This window comes from Filicampus tigris, chromosome 22, assembly GCF_054856515.1.
Source record: "Filicampus tigris isolate MCC_2025a chromosome 22, RoL_Ftig_1.0, whole genome shotgun sequence".
Taxonomy (NCBI): domain Eukaryota; kingdom Metazoa; phylum Chordata; class Actinopteri; order Syngnathiformes; family Syngnathidae; genus Filicampus; species Filicampus tigris.
The window spans coordinates 3,143,591-3,162,220 of NC_141238.1; the positions used below are offsets into that span (position 1 = coordinate 3,143,591).

The window sequence follows — 18,630 nt, forward strand, 5'->3', positions numbered from 1 at the left end:
TTTATTTGTATGTAATTATATTGTGCAGGTGGTCCTAAGAACGTCTTTTATTTTATTGTTGTCCAAAGAGATGCTTTAAAAACAGATGCTTATATCTGTCCGATGCCTTCCATTTAGCTCTTCAAATGGAATTAGATTGGTTACAGTTGTGATACTCTTAGCTGCAGCTGCTCTGTTTATCAGTACCAGACTTTTTCAGATCCTCTTTGAAATAGAAATGTGTCATTGGGATAGAATGAGTTGAAAGGGGCTGTCACTGTCTTGTGTGGTCTTAATTCTGGGCGTCATCCCCACCCTATCAGCTTGTATCCATAAATATCTTTTACAAGCACTAATCCCCCAAAATATTCACTTTTCACCCTGAACTGGAGTGACTCTGACCGTTGAAAGTTACTCTAAGTGTAGCACCACCAACTCACAGTTGATAGAGCACATTGGTTCTCTATCTCTTCTGTACACTCTTTCCTGATTGTCTGTTACCAGTAGCACAGCTGCAGACATTTAATTGATAGACACATTTCCCACAGGAAAACGCTTATTCACACTTTCCACACTGTGAAAACTGGAAAATCACTAATGCATAAGAAGACTCGGGGATGAGACTGGGGATGAGTGTGATTACTGGTCCATACCACTGCAGCTCACCACCAACCCACTTTTAATACGACTCCAGCAGCACATTTGTGTTTGTGTGAGGGGTTGGGGTGAAGAGGCACCAGGTCAGTAGCGTGAGGTGAAAAGAGAGAGGGGGTCAGTCAGATGGTTGTCAGGGGCCGCTCATAGTCTTTCATTTCATTCATACACAAACATAGCACAGTGTGTGGAAACATTCGTTCGCAGTCAGGCTTGTGTGAATCGAGACATGATCATAGAATAGAATTGTAATTGGTTTTACTGAGTCCCAGTGAAGAAATTCCATTGAAGAGTAGCCGTACACGAGAGTTGGAATATTAAAAATGTTAAATACTATCTACTCAGATTTAGAAATCTGACTAAAATGTGCACTCTGGGAAACTTCAAACATAACATATTTGAATACAAAGAAAAATTACAAACCTAAAATGCAAAGAAAAGTCGTGTTGTTCTGTAGTAGTAAAGGCATTAATGCAGTACATGTACATACATTGTCGCAGTACACATGAAAGTTGATCATTTCCATGTAATACTTATTACAGATGTACCTCGACTTACTTGTGACTTAATTTCCGAGTTGTTTAATGATCTTAGTTACAAGTCCAACATCGATGTTGTAGTACTTATAAAAGTTTCAGCATTTTATATTCTATCATAAGCAGCAAGAGCACATGCAGACGGTGAATACGGCAATAATCAAAGACATATATTCTTCTCTGCTAAGAATGACAAATATTATTGCAACGTAATCGCCACAGCCTTCTGTGTTTCATCATCAAATCTTCATGGAGTATATCTATCCGTATTACACTGCCCAGTGGTGGCCAAATCAACAGATATTGCCACTGAGATGAGTCAGTGTTGTTCAGCGAGATGAACGTCCCCTGTGACTTATACTGCAGACCTGAGGGGACCGGTAACACAATGTTGGCAATTAGCGTATGTCTGCGAGAGGCGAGCACCCTCCCCAGGCTCTCGCTCAGGATATTGGGTAATGTCTGGATTCCGTGCATTGTGGGCCCGGTCCGTCTGTAAAGGTAATCAAGATGGTGCTGAAAGATACTCCAAAATATGGAATCGCGCAGTGAATTGGCTGCAATTTTACATTCGGGGTGGGTCGGAAGGGGGGACGTCTTGGATGTCTGCGACGAGAAGCTGGGAGCTCGGAAAGCTGGCATATGTAACAAGAGATGGCAAATGTGTGTTTTCATTTAAAAGTGTAATATGAATGACAGTCTGAGCTGCAGGGCTGTTTGTCTTTGAAGGGACCCTTAAAACGTACAAAGATCCGTCTAGACCTATGTTTCCCAAATTTTTGGTCAAGGCTTGTATTTTACATGAAGAACAATCTCATGGTGCACCACCTTACAAAAGTGTCACTGAAAGTATGTACAGCCATACATATTTTAAACAATCACCTAGTTTTGCCTTATACAATGGCAAAGTTATTGCAATATCAGCTTAATGCTAACACTCAATGCAAAACATCATAGACGGACTGACAAAACTAACATTGATGTTTCTGTGTTTGAACCCTTCAGGGCAATGGATATTTGTATATAAACATGCAGCATTTCATGTAGACAGACTATAACAATTCTCACATATATTTGCATATATTCTTTGTCCTCTGCGACAAATCAGTAATGTAAGTGTAGCATACTGAGCTTTGTGACTGTCTTCTTCATTTACAGTATGTCCCTATGTATATACTGTATTATACTGCCTCCGAGGCGTACGCACCAGAAGGAGCCGTAGAATGAATGAATCACCATGCACACATTATTTAATTCTTTACATTGTATTTAACTGTTGCTACCAGGGACGGGGTGGCCATTGGGAATTTTTCCGAATGGCCGGTTTATTTCTGGGCCGGTCCTGGCCATCAGAGCCGCCAGCAGCCCTCTGTCTGCAGCCCCCATGTCAAAGATTGCATTTCAGCGCGTGATGGCCACACCCCGTCGCCGACTACATTTTGGAGTGTGACAGCCCGCCGACGACAACTTCGCAACACATTACTTCCTTTCTGTAAAACAGTTTTTTTTTTTTTTCTAATTATACAGATTCTAGGTCACTACATTGGAAAAACATTTTGAGTGACCCTATCTTATATTGGTCCATTTTTTTTACTCCACAAAATTCTGGTGTTGGAACAAGGGCGTGTAGAGTTTTTATATATCACTCTGTATATATAGTGGCGGCTTTTTCAGTCTTCTACAGTAGTGTTTACGCTTAAATGCTGGGAGTTATTGTACTTTTGTTACCTGACCTTCTACATTTTTTTTTTTGTGCAGCCCAAAGAAAATAATGGATGGGACTAGAATAGTGCTGCAAGGAGAGACTGTTTGGCCAGCTGGCAACATTTAAAAGTTTTCAGCAGAACTTTCTACAGAAAAACCCTCTGTGAAAATTGTACTCTATAAAGTCTATAAAAATTCTTCGGTGTTCCTCAAGCGCATCACGTCCAAGATTTTCACACTAAAAAATTGTGAAAGATAGCTTAGAAGTGTGTGTGTGCTTTTGGGTGGTGGGCAGGCAGGTTCCCCCTTCCTCGCGGCTGCCCCAAGAAGTCAAAGGTTAAACCGGGGGGGGGGATGGGGGGGTGATTTGGGGGGAGGAGAAAAACAGGCAGCATGTCAGTTAGGCACAACCTGAAAAACATTTCCCATATTTTCCAAAAACACGCCGATTGGAGCCATTTCGGAAAACGGAATCTGCTTATGAAATCAGACGGAGAAAAACAAAGCTGAGACGGAATAATGTCATAAAGCATTTTAGGTCAGGCAGCTTTTTTTCCCCCTCGCTATAAGTGAGTGACATACATGTAAATGACACATTAAATGTTCCCGTTCTACACAAAACGTTTTTCCACATTTGACCTTATGTAACGATGAGGCCTCATAGTGTCTCCTTATGCTTCCTAATAGCTTTAAAGGGCCTGCAGATTGGGTTACGCTGGACTTTGCTTCCCTGTCAACCACATTCATCTTTTGTTACTTGGGTTACATAATTCTGTGGCAGACGTTAACGCACAACAAACGTCTGCTGTCCGCTATTAAGGTCTGTGGCTCCTTTGCGTGCGTGTGTGTTTCGGATACTTTTGACAGTATTAGGACTGTTGAGGTAATTTGACCGTAATAAACAACAAAACATTCACCTCAAAACTTTTATTTTGTACACATAGCACTGTTTGAAAGACATCAATAGAAAGTGTATTATATATTAAATTATATATTTAATTCAGATTCATTTTTGATGAAGTTATGACCTCAATTCGTCAATCAATCAGATGACCTTATTGTTGGATGATGCCCAGTGTGATTTGCTGTGCGCGTCCATAACCATTCAATTCTTTTCTTTTTTTTAAAGACCCTGTTCAATTTTAAACGTCAGATAACTTGGAATTGCATTGGAATGATTACTGACACAAAAATGTATGCATTATTACCTAAAAATGTCAGAGAATGCCAAAAGATACTCTCCCAAATGTTAATAAATTGGGGGAAAACTAGTAAAAATAATTAATTGTTGATACAATTTAAAATTTAATCAAACAAATGAATACATTCAGGCATTATTTATTTTCAAGTTAAGGTAAATGGCAAAACCCTCAATCTATTAATCAATGTGAAAAAGCTGTTTTCACTAAAATGCACCAAAATGTATGAACATAGTATTTTTTACTAAATGTGCTAATGTATGAAGAAATGTATCCAAAAGTGCACCAACATTTTTTAATTTGTGATAAGTCATGCATTAGTTACTAGAAAAGGAAGGAAATGGGCAATACATGCCTCGCAAAATGATGAAAATAAAATGAATAAAAAGATTGCAAGAGAAAAAAAAGCTGTCTTTGTGAAATGAAATATACCTCATATAGAAGTTGTTAAAATTAATGTAGAAGAAAGAATCATGCAAGTACTTGTAATCAATTAATCAGTCAAATGATGAACGCATTATTCACCAAAAATGTGCCTGTGTGTAATTAAGGAAATACCGTACAAAAAAATTCCCTTGCAATTTGTAGAAACAAAATGACATTAGAAAATTTTAAATTCATGTGTTGTGATGAAAAAAAAATAGAGAATGACAAATAAAAAAATTGAATACATGTGGGGTGAACAAATTCTAAAGTGCAGGAAAAAACCCCTGAAACAAATGATTGACCAAGATGAAAGACGTGCTTTAAAAGGAACTTTGGCATTTTCAGAAGTATCCAGTTAGACATTCAGGCGTATGATCTATTACTGATATACTGTACGTACAGTGTAATTTCTCCCTATGTACGATTCATATTGTCCTTTTAGTTGCATGATTATTAAGAGCCTTTCTTGGCAAGGAGGAAGCAGCAACAGCCATGTGGAGCCAACACTACAAGCAGAGTCTTTTTATTTAGTCGTTTTCTAGATAATTGCACGCTGCTTTGCTTCATGTCACCCGCTAAGGATGCAAAAGCAGCCAGTGAAAAACTGTCTGAACATGTTCAAGATTTCTTTTGCAACAAAACAAAAAAAACCCCAAACTGTTTGCAACAAGAACCATCTGTGCAAATCTTTGCAACCTTTTACGAACCTTGACGAAACCCTCAAATTTGCTATGTTAGCAAGCGTTGGCCGCTCAGTGAGATACCAGCTTTATTGGCCTTGAGATTTGTAAAAAAGGCCGATGCTGATATTGGTCAAAATGCCAAATATTGGTGCCGATAATTGGCCGGGCTGATGTTGCAACAGGGAGAGATGGAAAACATGCAGGAAAGTGGCCCTCCAGGATCAGAGTTTGACACCCTAGGCCTTTGCCAGAGTAGCTCTTGGACACACATCAGTCTCCATCAAATCCCTGCTGGGAAACCTTTCCCCTGGTGTGATCGACTGTTTCCATAGTTGAATCTGTCCATTTTTCAGCCAGTCTATACGTTACAGAGGGAAAACAGCTGCCGGATTTCCCAGCATCCATGAGCTTTTTTGGACAGACCTCACCTGCTACTTTTACTTGCTTTGCACAGTCTGTACGGAAACAATGACACAATGCAGACTAATCCAGTGTTCTTCACGGGCCCTTTGATCAGTGATTTAGCACCTCAAACGCTGGAACGTGTGCGCTCTGTGATTTATAGTTCAGGGTCAAGGTTGACTTGATACTCTGGCGCCTTTATTTTGCAAGCCTGTACGCGTGAAAGGAGAATAAAGGTCCAGAGGCAAACGGTAATGGGCGTCGTGATGGGAAGTTGGACGTCACTGTTGGCGAGCACGAGCAGGTCTCGCGCCGTAACGACTATTTCGAGCAGTTCCTCGCACGCTTCGTCATGCTAACATGAGCTTTGGCAAGAAGCTTAATTCCATTTGTTATGTCAGATGCGCCGTCCGATTTCCAGGCAAAGCTAGTTAAAACATTACTTCAAGAGGCAAAGGCAGCTCGCTGAACCTCCAAAGTCGATTGTCTTAATGCTTGTAAATTGTGGCGTTTGAATGCAGTTTTACAGAAAAGTTTGTTGCCTGCCTTTTTTTGCCATGTTGGAGTGTGGTGGTTATTACGTCTGACTCACAGTCAGGAGTAGGGGTTCAATGACTCAAGATCTTTTGCAGTCAACCAGAATGTTATGAACGTCAAATAGGAGTCAATTAATAGATGATATCATTGATATTTTTTCAGCACTGTACGGCGGTCCACAAACCTTTTTTTTGCAACTCACCATGCCATACCATGCCTCTCGGCCAAAGGCTTCTGCCGTTTTTGACCAACTTTTTTCAAGGATAAAGGATTTGGATCGTGTGTGACTTGTGTGGTGCGTTTGAGTCTCATAGTAATAGACGATAAAAAGACAGCCAAATCCAATGCAGTTGTATAGTACAAACAATCAGTTGTTAAAAATTAGATGCAAATGTATTGAACTTCACAGTTAAATAAAACTGAACTGTATTTACTCAGCGATTGTTTCACATACCACGAGAGGGAGTTGACCTTTTTTAGAAGAACTGATTGTACAACGTGTGGCAATGGAAGTGTGCTTTGCTCACTTAGCACCATTCAAAGTGACCTGTTTCATAGGATTGGTATTTGTAATTCTTGAACTTGAAAGCATGTGTCATGTGAGGTGCTGTATTACGGTGAACCCAGTTACCACGTAAGTTATCTTCTGCTTTGTATTTGTATGTTGCATTTACACAGCGGACACAGACAAACAGCCCTAGAAAAAATTCACACCTATTGGACGATAAAGTTATCTTGATGTTCATCATGGTGTGATGTTTTGGGCTATTGTCTCAAAAGACGGGAAGTAAACTTGTTCTACCTGTTGAATTTGACTTGACAACAGCAGTATCGTCAGCGCTGCCCCCTGTTGTTGAGGTTGAAAAGAATTGTGGTAAAAGACTGTTTGTTCTTTACCTTTTATTTCCCTTTGAAATACCATATTGTTTTTCTTATGGTCTCTGACTGACTGTAGAGACTCTTTTGGGGTTGGTCTACATGTCATGTTATCATTACATCATTGATAAGTCACGTCCATACTCCTTATTGCTCGGTCTACACTTTTAAAGTTTGGCTTGCGTTTTTAAGTCCCACCTTCTTGCCTGGTTTGACTATAACGTCATACCTTCACTCTTCAGTCCATGTTCATGCAATTATTGAGCAGACTACAGGTCAATCCTTAAACATACACCACTGATTGGCTGATGTCACTCAGTGTGCGTCCATGTCACTCATTACAATACAAGAATAACACCATATTGGGGCGATGAAACCGTTTCAAAGGTGCCTTGACACTTGCCTGTGGTTGACCGAATCGTCTTCATAAAGCTGTATGAGTCACTGGCCGACCTGAAATAACTCAAGCACTTAAAGGCACATGATGTCGCGAAAGGAGAACACCAAAAACTTCAAAGAGGTGACTAGTCTTGTTTTGATAGGTGTTGAGAGAAGGTGGACCACTTATCCTACAAAGATGCTTCGAAATCTGAAGGAGTTTTCTGCTCAAATACACTTTCCCTCTGATGTCACGGTTTCATCATTATCACCTGGCTTCCGGGATGACACATTAAGAGCACATACTTTGATTATGGAAGGCTTACGGGAGTTTTAAGTAAAACAAACAAAACAAAAAAAAGGCACAATTGTGTCTCGACCTCATTTGCACTGAATGAACTTTATAACAGAACTACTTACTAGTTCAGCGTAAATCCTGCATAAACCCACAAAACCCAGTGGAAAACCAAAAGGCAAAGTGGGCCACTTTTCTCATGAATGTAACACATATGTTCATTTTCCCACAAGTCTGTTGAAAATGACCACATCATACATTACATATTGTGGTAGGATTGTAAAAGTTGTGTATTTGTCGTCCGTATGCGTATTATATCGAACTTGGACGTGATACACGGAAAAAGAAAGTGCTGGCAAAGAAATCGAGTCACTCTTGGTGGTCATTGTGGTGTGACACATAATCGCCACATATACTGTACATGTAAAAATGTAGCTGTGCGTATGGGTGAGAGTGTGTCTTTGCCAAATCTGCGGGTCCATTTTGCTGCCCTCAGAGGAGCAGGAAACTAAATGGCTGCTGTAAGTCCCATGTTAAACTAACTGCCAGGGCCTTGAAACCCGTCTGCTGTATGCATTTGAAAAGGGGCCAAAGAAATACTGTCACTAAGCCTGTTTGTGTGTTGGACATTGCAAAGCGATCGCACGTTTTCAAGGCTAAGCGTAATTTCAAGACTGAAGTAACACAATTAAGTAAGGGGATCTAAGAAGGAAATTAGTCCAAGCCAATGAAATGCGATTCAAAGCAATGTGAAAGGACACCATTCAGTGTGTGGTAGAGCATGAGAAATGCAAAGCCAATTAAATAGTGCTGTGTCAGCCTTATTAGTACAGACAGCAGTATGTTTATCCAAGCAGCATTGAGGAGAAAGAAAAACACAACTCTCAGGCGTCAGCACACAGGCACTTAGACCTTACACTTCACATTGAGAAAAGAACACTGCTTATTAGTCACAGTGGTCTTTGTGTCAAAGTGTTAACTGTAGAACAAACTCATGTTTTTTTCCAGTATGTCGGCTTTCGTTATGGAAAGAAGTAGTCGATCAAAGTTAAGCACAGTATCAGCTTTGTATGTTAACAATTAAATATTACAGGAGAATCAGTTTCAAAGCTTTTGACTCGAAACAATGCATTGTTCTGTGTCACACTTAAACACAATCCATTTTAAATTAGCGCAGTGTGTACGGATTGACATAAGACAAACCAAGTGAGCGTGAATGACATGACAGACTCTACCCATCTTTACCCATCCACTCTCGTAAAAAGCTTGACATGCGCACGAGCTCCTCTTCTTTGCAACAAATAGGACCGAGGTGCGGACAAAATTCCAACGCCCAGAATTTACTGACTTGTCAATCAGCGACAGCCGGATTGATGGTTGGAGTATCGTCGTTTAAAAACGTATCCCTTAAAGTATACGATTGACAAGTCAGTAGAAGAGACTGTCTGGTCACCTTAACCCAAAGGCCGCAGTGCGAAGCTAGCAAGCCATACCGTAGCTGCCCATAGCAATGAAGTTGATGCATATGATTATATTATGTACATTGGAAGTTTTAATCGTGAGCTCTAAAGAGTAGGATAAGTCCTACAATTCCCCTTTCTTGTTTGTGGTTGATGATGTGGACGTACTCCTTCTCCCACTGTCTCCGGGGACCACTCGCTCAACAATCGCAGAGGGATCTTATTGTGCTGTTAACAACCAGTTCTTGCCAAAGAAAGCCACAAACGGGTGGAACATTCCAGCCACAAAGCGTCATCTCTGTGGTCGCGTTGGACCCGGTGTCTTCTGCCGACCTTTAGGCGAAACCTTTCGAGTATAACATTTTCATTTTGGAAAATGACATGTGACAAAAAAGCGCCTGTTGGAATTTCTCCATCATGTGATTACAGCTTCACGACATGCCGGCACGTTTTGGATGCCAGCCTTTGTTCAGCATCATCTATCAGAAAAGTGAGGATCTTAGGCAGGATTATTATGATGAGTAGATTCCACAGAGACCCTGTTTCATTAGTCCGGTGATTATTTAAAACACACAGTGATGCTTGGAAGACTTTTGAGCAGGCAAAGCTTCCAAGAACATGGTTAGCAATGCTTTATGTTTCAGATTTCATCTTTTTTTCTGCTTTGGGAGATGTTCGGCTGTGTATCGAGAGCCGCCAACAGCCACAAATGAGCATTTTTGCCTCAGCAAAGTCTGCATAAATGACTTTGACAAGTAGATCTTGCCATTTTTGGCATTACTGGTGGGCTAAAACAGACTGAGCAGAGAAACACGAGAATGGAATGAACACACAGGGAGTAAAAAAAAGAAATCTGAAAACCATAAACCAGGAGATTGCCAATTAGCTCCCAAGCATGCGTGACAAAATATCTAAGCACACAACCATCTTATTATCTGATGCAGGAATATGCATCGCAAAATACTCTTTAGCAAACATTTTTAATCGAGAAATTGCATCGCACATTTGTGGCTATTTTGCAATCTTGAAATTGAACGGAAATGATTTTTGTGGAAGAACAAGAACGATGCTGACATTTTGCTGTCAGAACAGTAGGCAGCACCAAGAGAACTTCAGCTTGGTTGGCAAACATATCCTGCCAAATTGTCTTCAAATGAAATTATAAACGTGTCATTTTATTGCAGCCGTGCCTGTAAAGTCACATGGCCCTTCTTGCTTACATTTGGCGCGCACCGTGGAAGTTTCCACCAAACTAAATACCAAAATTGTCAAAACCGATTTACTGAGAATAGAACATTTTTTTAATATAAAGGGAAATGGTCACATTCTCTCCTAAAACATTCAGACTTTATAAAGTGAGATTTTAAAACAGTCATACCGTAGTCTTAAAATGTTGCAGGTAGTTAATATCCATCCAATGGCACTGGAGCCTGTTTTATATAGTTGTTGTTGAGCTGAAACTTACGACCAAATATGGTCAATTTCATATTTTTTTCACAAGTCGATACTATTGGTCAGTATGTTATTTTCACTAAATATTAACCAATCTTACCTGTTGAAAATAGCTTGAACTTAAACTAGACAATGTGTAATCACTAAATCTCTTGAAAAATAATGGTTTTGAAGATGCAAGGATTCCACCCAACAGCAATTATCCTAATTTACTCAGTACCAAATGAGTTATTATTGATAGAACAAAGGACATCTGTGTGTATAAAGTAGGGATGTCAGAATATCGCCGATATCGTGATATGGCACAATATATCGTCATCGTCGTGTCACGACACTGTATTAATAGCAGCAAGTTTGTTGAAAAGACTAAGTTGTTTATCCATTTGTTCAGTTCAAGCACCCACTGGTGGTTAGTTTATTAGTGCGCTAATAGGAGCCCATGACTGGCCAAGCCTATTTCTTTGTGAATGCATTATTATGTAAAAAAACAGAATGTTTTTTTTTTTTTTTTTTTTTAATATGAGGTCTTTTTTTTTTTTTTTTTTTTGGACAATACTGTGAGCTTTTTATACATCGCCAACTTCCCCACAATATCGTGATAATTGTCGTATCATGAGGTTCATATCGTGATATGATCGTATCGTGACATTTGGACATTGCGACATCCCTAGTACAAAGACATAAACAGGGCGAGGCAGTCTTCAGATGACATCAACCGGTAACACAACAGTCACTTTGACCAGCTGCAGCCACGTCCGACTGTTCGAAAACTGCCGCTGCACGAGCGGGCACGTGACGGAGAGAAATAGACGCTTCCAAAATGTGCAAATATCCAAATTACAGAGCTGAGGTTGACCAATTCGCGGCTGCCAAACACATGACTGGCTGCAGCAAAGGAGAGAAAGCTAGGATGAGCCAAAGGAGTGTTAAGGAACTGGAAAAACAGGAAAAGTGTCAACTTTAAAGTGACATGAGCTGCAGAGCAATTGAGCTCCGTAAAAACAGAAGGTTATGTGTCGGACTGAATTATAACTCCATTATATAGGAACAAAAAATGGATTTGGGGTTGTAGATGTGACAGTTGTGTGTAGTATACACTGAACCTAACTACAGGAGTAACTACAGGAGTCAGTAAATACATTAATCACATTAGAACCAAAGGCAAGACAAAAAAATGTATAAATAAGCACTGTTAGAACATGTCTTGAGTTTGCACAAGCAGTGCACACAGCTCTGCTAACAGTCCCTTCAGCACTGACGCTAGTGCTAAAACAACATGAGAGGTGTCTGGGCTGGTCCACCAATATTATGGAGCCATAGAGTCGATGTACATTCTGATTATCGAGCGCATCTTTTGTCTCTAGTTTGTTCGTGTGTATTGCTGATCGGGACATTGATCAGATTTTTTGAGGCATGATTTTTTTCTAGACAAGCAGGAGTCTAAGCAGAGCCACTGTGCACAAATAACCAAGTAGTATGTTTTTTTTTTTAGTATTTCATATTTGTTTACTAAAGTATCTGTACAGTGTGTGAGCACTTTTGCTTCTTCTGATTAATGGGAGTTGTTACGTGCTTCTATTATTATGTTCTAGGACAGTAGTTTGCAAACATGCACCAACTATCACCTTAAAAAATATGTCTCCAACTACCACCAGCATGCCCATCTTTCATATTCAGTAAGGTAGTAGGCCTTAATGTTGATCGAAAATGAGACAGAGGTATTCATCCAAAAACGTATATTTAAGAATGTTGTAAGCAACTCTGTAATATGTACAGTTTGAACATAAAAACTGAAATGAAACATAAGGCATTAAAATGTACTTAAAGCTCACTCTTCTAGGGAATTATGTGACTCATAAGTTCTATCCAGTCTGCCCAGATTCTTGCTGTGTTTCGTACATTTGATAAGCGGATCGGGTAATGGATGGATGGGTAATATTATAGTAATAATACAATATTGCTTAATGTTAAAAAAACCTACACTTTCATTCTTTTTTTTGTCAGCTTTAAAATAATGCATTTCTTTGACGGGCGTTGCCTTCTCCAGGGGCATCCTTCTTGTGTTATCTCCTCGGGTCATCAGTAAGTTTCCTACATTCAACCTGTGGACTTCAGAGAACAGATTATATTTTTGTATAATTGTAAAGGACATAAATGGAGTGCACATGTGAGAATAACGGGACCGTATGAAGAAAAGGCAGAAGAAAGTCAAAGTGTTCATTGTTTTTGCAGTCATGGGGTTCTGTGGTGAGAACTGGGTCAAGGGGCCCCAGCCTGCCGCTGTGCACACTTAACTCACCCCTGAGCTTCTCCTCAGGAAGCACATGAAGGAAGGGAGGGCATGTCGTCTCTTTAGATGAAGTGCTGATTGACTCCTGCGGCGAATGACCATATTTCCCAAAGACCACTATGACAGTCGTCCGCTGATAGTGTAGTGGTACACACGCCTGAGTTGTGTGCGGGCAGCGTGGGATCGATTCCCGCTCAGTGACAGTGTCTATGTGTGCCCTGCGACTGGCTGGCGACCAGTTCGGGGTGTAGTCTGCCTTCGCCCATTGACGGCTGGGATAGGCTCCAGCAACTCACCGCGACCCTATATAGGATAAGCGGTTTGGAAGATGACATGACATGACACTATGACAGTCTTGCTCGTTCAATGGGTCCCAGGCTGGGTGCACAGGTTATACAAAGGCTGCGTATAGGTGCGGAAGCCACAGAGACTTTTACAGAGGGGCTTAGTGAAAGCGCTGAAAGAGCGTTTTTCCTTACGCTCACTGCAACTTTCAAATTTAGGACACTGCTCGTGTGTCCGCAGTCTCAGCAATTTGGAGAGGAAAAGGGGCTTGCACTTTTGATACCTTGTGTGTCCCAAAAACAGGAAAGTTGTGAGTTTGATGTTGATGTAAAGTCAGATTGCAACTGCGTAGATGTGGACTTAAATGGCTTAATCAGTTAAGAAGATTTTGATCATATTGTCTGTCATATCACGCAACCAGACTTGCGAGAGTATTTGTAATAATAAAACAGTACTTGACAGTATTGTAAAAAAACATACTGTAAAAATAATCAAATGTCAAGAATGGAATAGTGCATCATGATCATTCAAGGGCATTGTGCTGCTCATTCTGGTGTGCACGCCTTGGCCACTAGGCAGCAGTATAATACATGACTACATGTAGATTTAATTATGAAACACAGAGGACGGTCTCAACTAAGCGGCAATGGTCATCGCAGAGGATAAATAATATATGCATGTGCCTATTATTGCTCTTGCGTGCCCTGTCTGTATGTGTTGCTACCGCTTGTGTTCAAATCTAAGATGTCGCAAGCAATGAGCAATTTAGAGTACCCAGTTACGCGAACATGTGGGAGGAATCTGGAGTAGGCTCAGAGAAAACCCACACAGGATGGGCTAAGCTGAGTTGAAACCCAAGACCTCAGAACCATAAGGTGCTGACGTAATATTATCACATCTTCAATGAATGGTGGTTTACATGAGATCTAAAGGGAATAACATCCCTATGAATCAGCATGAATCACCATCCCAAGAAAGTCCATTTTAAGCCCTGTTTGTAGTTTACACATCTCCACATTCTTGAAATCGAACTTTTTAAAGAGCTCTTCCTCCTCTAACTTTGTTTAGAACATCAAATAGATCAAGGTGGGCTCTTCTGCGTGGGTGGCTTCACGTTTGACTGCTTACAACCTTGACAAGGGCGTAGTCGGGGGCGCTTGGGTCCCTATTTCCATCACCCCCTCTTGTGAGCATTAACCGCCCTCACCCCTTCTCCTACATTCAAGCCCTGTGTGTTTGTCTTTTGACCCACTTTGACAGAAAATCAAAGGCGGGCTTTTGCTGTGTCAACACCACCGCCAGCAGTAGTATCATTGTTAGTGCTGGACTCAGATGGAAAGAATGAGCCAGGAGATAAAAGCAGGGGTCCTGTGTCTGAGCCATTAGGGCGGCCTTTTTTTTCACAGAAATCATGGTTCACTGAACACTTGGCCTTGAAAAAAAGAAATTTGTGCAATTGGGTTTTTATTGGGCACTACCTTTCGGCAGGTCTGTTTAGGTTCAGGTATCTTGGTGAGGATTTCTTGACTGACTTTGAAGACAATGCATTTTGCAATGAATGTGGACATTTTGTTTTAGGAAGTAAGATAGATTAACTTTGTCAAGTATTGGTGGAGCTTTGGGGGGGTCGGCAGGCAGTTGCCTTGGAGCATCAAAATTTGTGGAGCACATAGTTTTAATAAAAGTCTTGATTTTGCTTGAACAGCATCAACTTTCTTGCTCTCCTCTGCTTGTTTCAGAGTTCATCATACCCGTCGTCAGCTTCAAGGTCTCAGGCGTCCACACTTTCTTTTTTACTGAACTCCTAGAGCGGGCGTTTGCGCAAACCCACGGTAAATCTATCGAGAGGGCTGTACTGGAACCCTGTATCAAAAAAAGCTATACTGAGTGGATGCTTTGGAGCGTGATCACGATTTACCTGTACCAACTGCAGGTGGTTCAAAGGCCCCAAGCGAAATATTGTTTTACTCAAACTGACTTCAGGTTCAGCATCATAATCTTGGGAAATCCTTTCAGCAAACTGACGAGTAGCTAAAACTTGATCACTTTCCAAAGCATCTACTGAATTGATCTTTTATGGATGCCAAGATCCAGTGCAGCCCTACAGGTAGCCGTTCACGGGCTTTGCTCAAACACCTGCTCTAGGAGGTTCATGATTTCCTCAGTGGCGGTAGTGTCAGGCCTTCCTCTTCATGGCTTGCCAAGGACAAATCATGTTTCAAGAAACTTACCCTGGATGGAAATAAATGAATAAATTGTACTACGTGTTGGGCATAAAGCGTCTCAAACTGATGTTGAACTGAAGTCTTGGAGAGAAAAAACTTCCTACCAGGCTGCAATTTTGGAACGCTGCTCGGGCCATGTTGAGAGTACAGAGTGCTTTGAGTTTTCTATGAAACGTTGTGGTAGTACAATGCTGGTCTCATTCATCATCACGTTGTTTCCCAGTGGAAAAAAAACCCCATACATGCCATGGTGTGTTGGTACAACGTGAGCGTTGTAAAACAAGGCATCATTCCTTTTTTGTGTAAACCTAATAAATCCTAACACCAATTGCAGTGGCACGTGCCCACATGCGCCTCTAATTCCTTGGAAAATGGTATGTTCTCTTCAGTTTACAATACAATACAAGTGCCCCTCAATGCTCTCTTTGGTAAATTGAAACCACCCGTAGCCTTACAAGCCAAGGTAGGCTGTTTACTCAGCTCATGACAAGTTTCACTTTGTATATTCTCACCTGACATTAACAATACACACGTGCTATGTATAAACAGACACTTAATGAACAAACCGCCCTACCTACCGCCCTCTGTTTTTTTGGTTTATTCTATGGAGATCAGCACAGGTCTTCTCCAGATTAGCAAGGAATGCAGCTTTATACGGCTGCTTTGAATGTACTTTTCTTTGCCAAAAGTCTCTATCCATAACAGGATGCTGCGAAAACAGCTAAAAACAAACTGGATGCTTACACTGAACAGACCCCAGGAGAGCCTTGCTGCTGTGTGCACAACCTCACGCAGAAATAGCATAATGAGCACAAAAGAAAACATAACATTTGAGGCGTGAACAAACAAGGATGTGATGGAGGGGCCCAGCTCTCTGTCATTGCAGCATTCTGTGAAACTTGTTAGCCTTTGGCCCGGTGAGATAAGAACTTGCATGTCAGTTTCAGCTCTTGAAAGCCGAAACCATTTTCTCCACCTCTCCAAAATGACTTCACAAACTAACTTGTCAAGTGTGCTTTGTACACACTTTGAGGACAATACAGGAACCTTGAACACAGCCATTCTCTGCATGATTCTCTTTGAAAAACGGCATTGAAAGTGCATCTAAACATTATTAGAAATATACTGTATACTACTCACAAAATGTCACAGTCCTAAATTAAACAACACCTCCATCGGCACCATGTAGCCCCCAGGTAGCACGAGTGGCCCTGACCTATTTTAAAAACAGCTTACTGGTGACAGGACATTGGGATTTTCTAGGAATGTTGTTGAAGCAATCTGAAAATGTCAACTCTTGAAGAGATTATTAATGTTGTTTTTATTGTATTGTTCTCTCGTCCCTTTTAATTTGAGTGTTTTAAAGTGTTGCATACGGAGGATGTTTCCAACCTTGTAAAATTATTGTTGATCATTGTTGTGAAGAATTCTGAAACTTATCATTACCTTCACATAAGATAACATGAATATATTTACTTATTAAAATGATGGACATTTTCTTGGCACTAACAGTGTTCTGAATTTTATTCGACTTCCAATTTTTAAACATGCAGAATCCACAACTGATTGTATTTAAATACAACTACTGTATGGTCTGCATTTTGATTGGCCGGAGGTTTAAATTAAAATTGTGGTTCATTGATTACTTATAGACTCTGGAAGAAGAGCCCTTTGCCGCCTGTTTGCTTTGCTTGCCATCCATTTGGGTTATATTTCCATTCATCTACAGCTAATAGATACTACGGTGGACTTTTGATTGTTCAAAATAAATGAAGCCTGCTGCTTCACAAGTACGCATTGCTAATGACAAAGGAGGGTTGTTTATGATTAGTGCAGCATGTCATCGTCATGTTATCCCCTAAATCTGCACATCCTTATCACCTGTTTTTTTCGGTCTTTTACTTTGCAGCTTTATTGTCATGTGCGTGAGGGACGTGCTGACCTGAATATGCTCCCTGTTGTCATAAAACACAGGCTACATGTGGAACAAATTATATTACATCACACTATTAAAAGAACAGAAACAACTACAAAAAATAAGGTTAAGCAGCTCATTAACAGGGGGAACAGTGGCATTTTGTGTATAGTACGTTCTAAAAGATGGTTTTGAGGAACCATGTACAAGGACAATTGTACTGTCAAGTTACCATGGTCCCAATTGCCTGTTTGCGATAATGTAAGTCTTGTCACTGCCTAGTGTTTTGTTTGTCAGGTGGCATCAGTGTACGGTAATTACGCTTTATAAAACACATTTATTTCTTTATTTTCTTTTCCATTGTGTTTTATTTGTGATTTTTTAATATTTTTTGTATTTTAACAAAAATGTGATGATTTTGTGGGGCTGGAAATGAATTATGGCAATTTAATTCATTTCAATGGGGACTATGGAATGAATGCCATTTATTTCTTCCAGCCACCCAAAAAACACCAACAAAAATGTGTAATGATAGATAAGAATAACACTCTCCAGTATTGTACATTACAAAAACATACAATGATAATATAATGAAATACAATGTAAATACTAGGCCATGCTTTTAATTCATTCAGACACAGATTATATAATAACTAGATGCAATGGTGTAACAGGAAGATGACCGTTACCATTAAGCTGCAGTAATAGTCGTTTTGGGCAAATTATACAATACAATACATTTTTATCTATATAGTGCATTTCATAACATCTAGAGCTATAACAAAGCACTTTACATACAAACAATAAAAAGTATTCATAATACAACAAGTGGAATCAATAAAATAACAAAGAATATATGCTTGGTAGTGTTGTTGTGTTGCTACCGTTTGTGTACAAACTTAAGTTGTTTAAAAAAAAAATGGAACTCCCGTGGTATAGATGCCAGTTTCATTAGCCTGTCTATGTAGTTTCCCATTATGTGTTAGCATTAAGCTAGCAAATTATAAGGCGAATTTATGTGGTTTGGTCTAAATATGTTTTATTTGAATTACTATATGCCAAAGTGCTCCTTGTTGTCAAGTTAACTGCCACCATGAAGCGCTCATAACACACATTTTTGTCCAACACTCAATTTCCACCTCATTCAGTGTCCATAAATACACTCTCCATTAATCCAAGAAATCAGTCCATGTTCCGCTATTTCTTGGTTTTCAAATGCTTGAAATGCCTCGACTGGGAAACCCGTTGACCGCCACACGACCTGGCCCGATTTGCTTCGTTAACCTGGTCTTCCAAAGTGAGAAGTGACTAAGTGACAACACAGCAGTTCTCGC

The 18,630-nt window shown here is 40.2% G+C and overlaps 1 protein-coding gene across 6 annotated transcripts in view; it reads left to right on the forward strand.

Annotated features, from left to right (window-relative positions):
* mkln1 (muskelin 1, intracellular mediator containing kelch motifs) overlaps window positions 1-18,630 on the forward strand; it is a 144,319-nt gene that overhangs the window by 9,660 nt on the left and 116,029 nt on the right. The gene's annotated exons all lie outside the window — the stretch shown is intronic.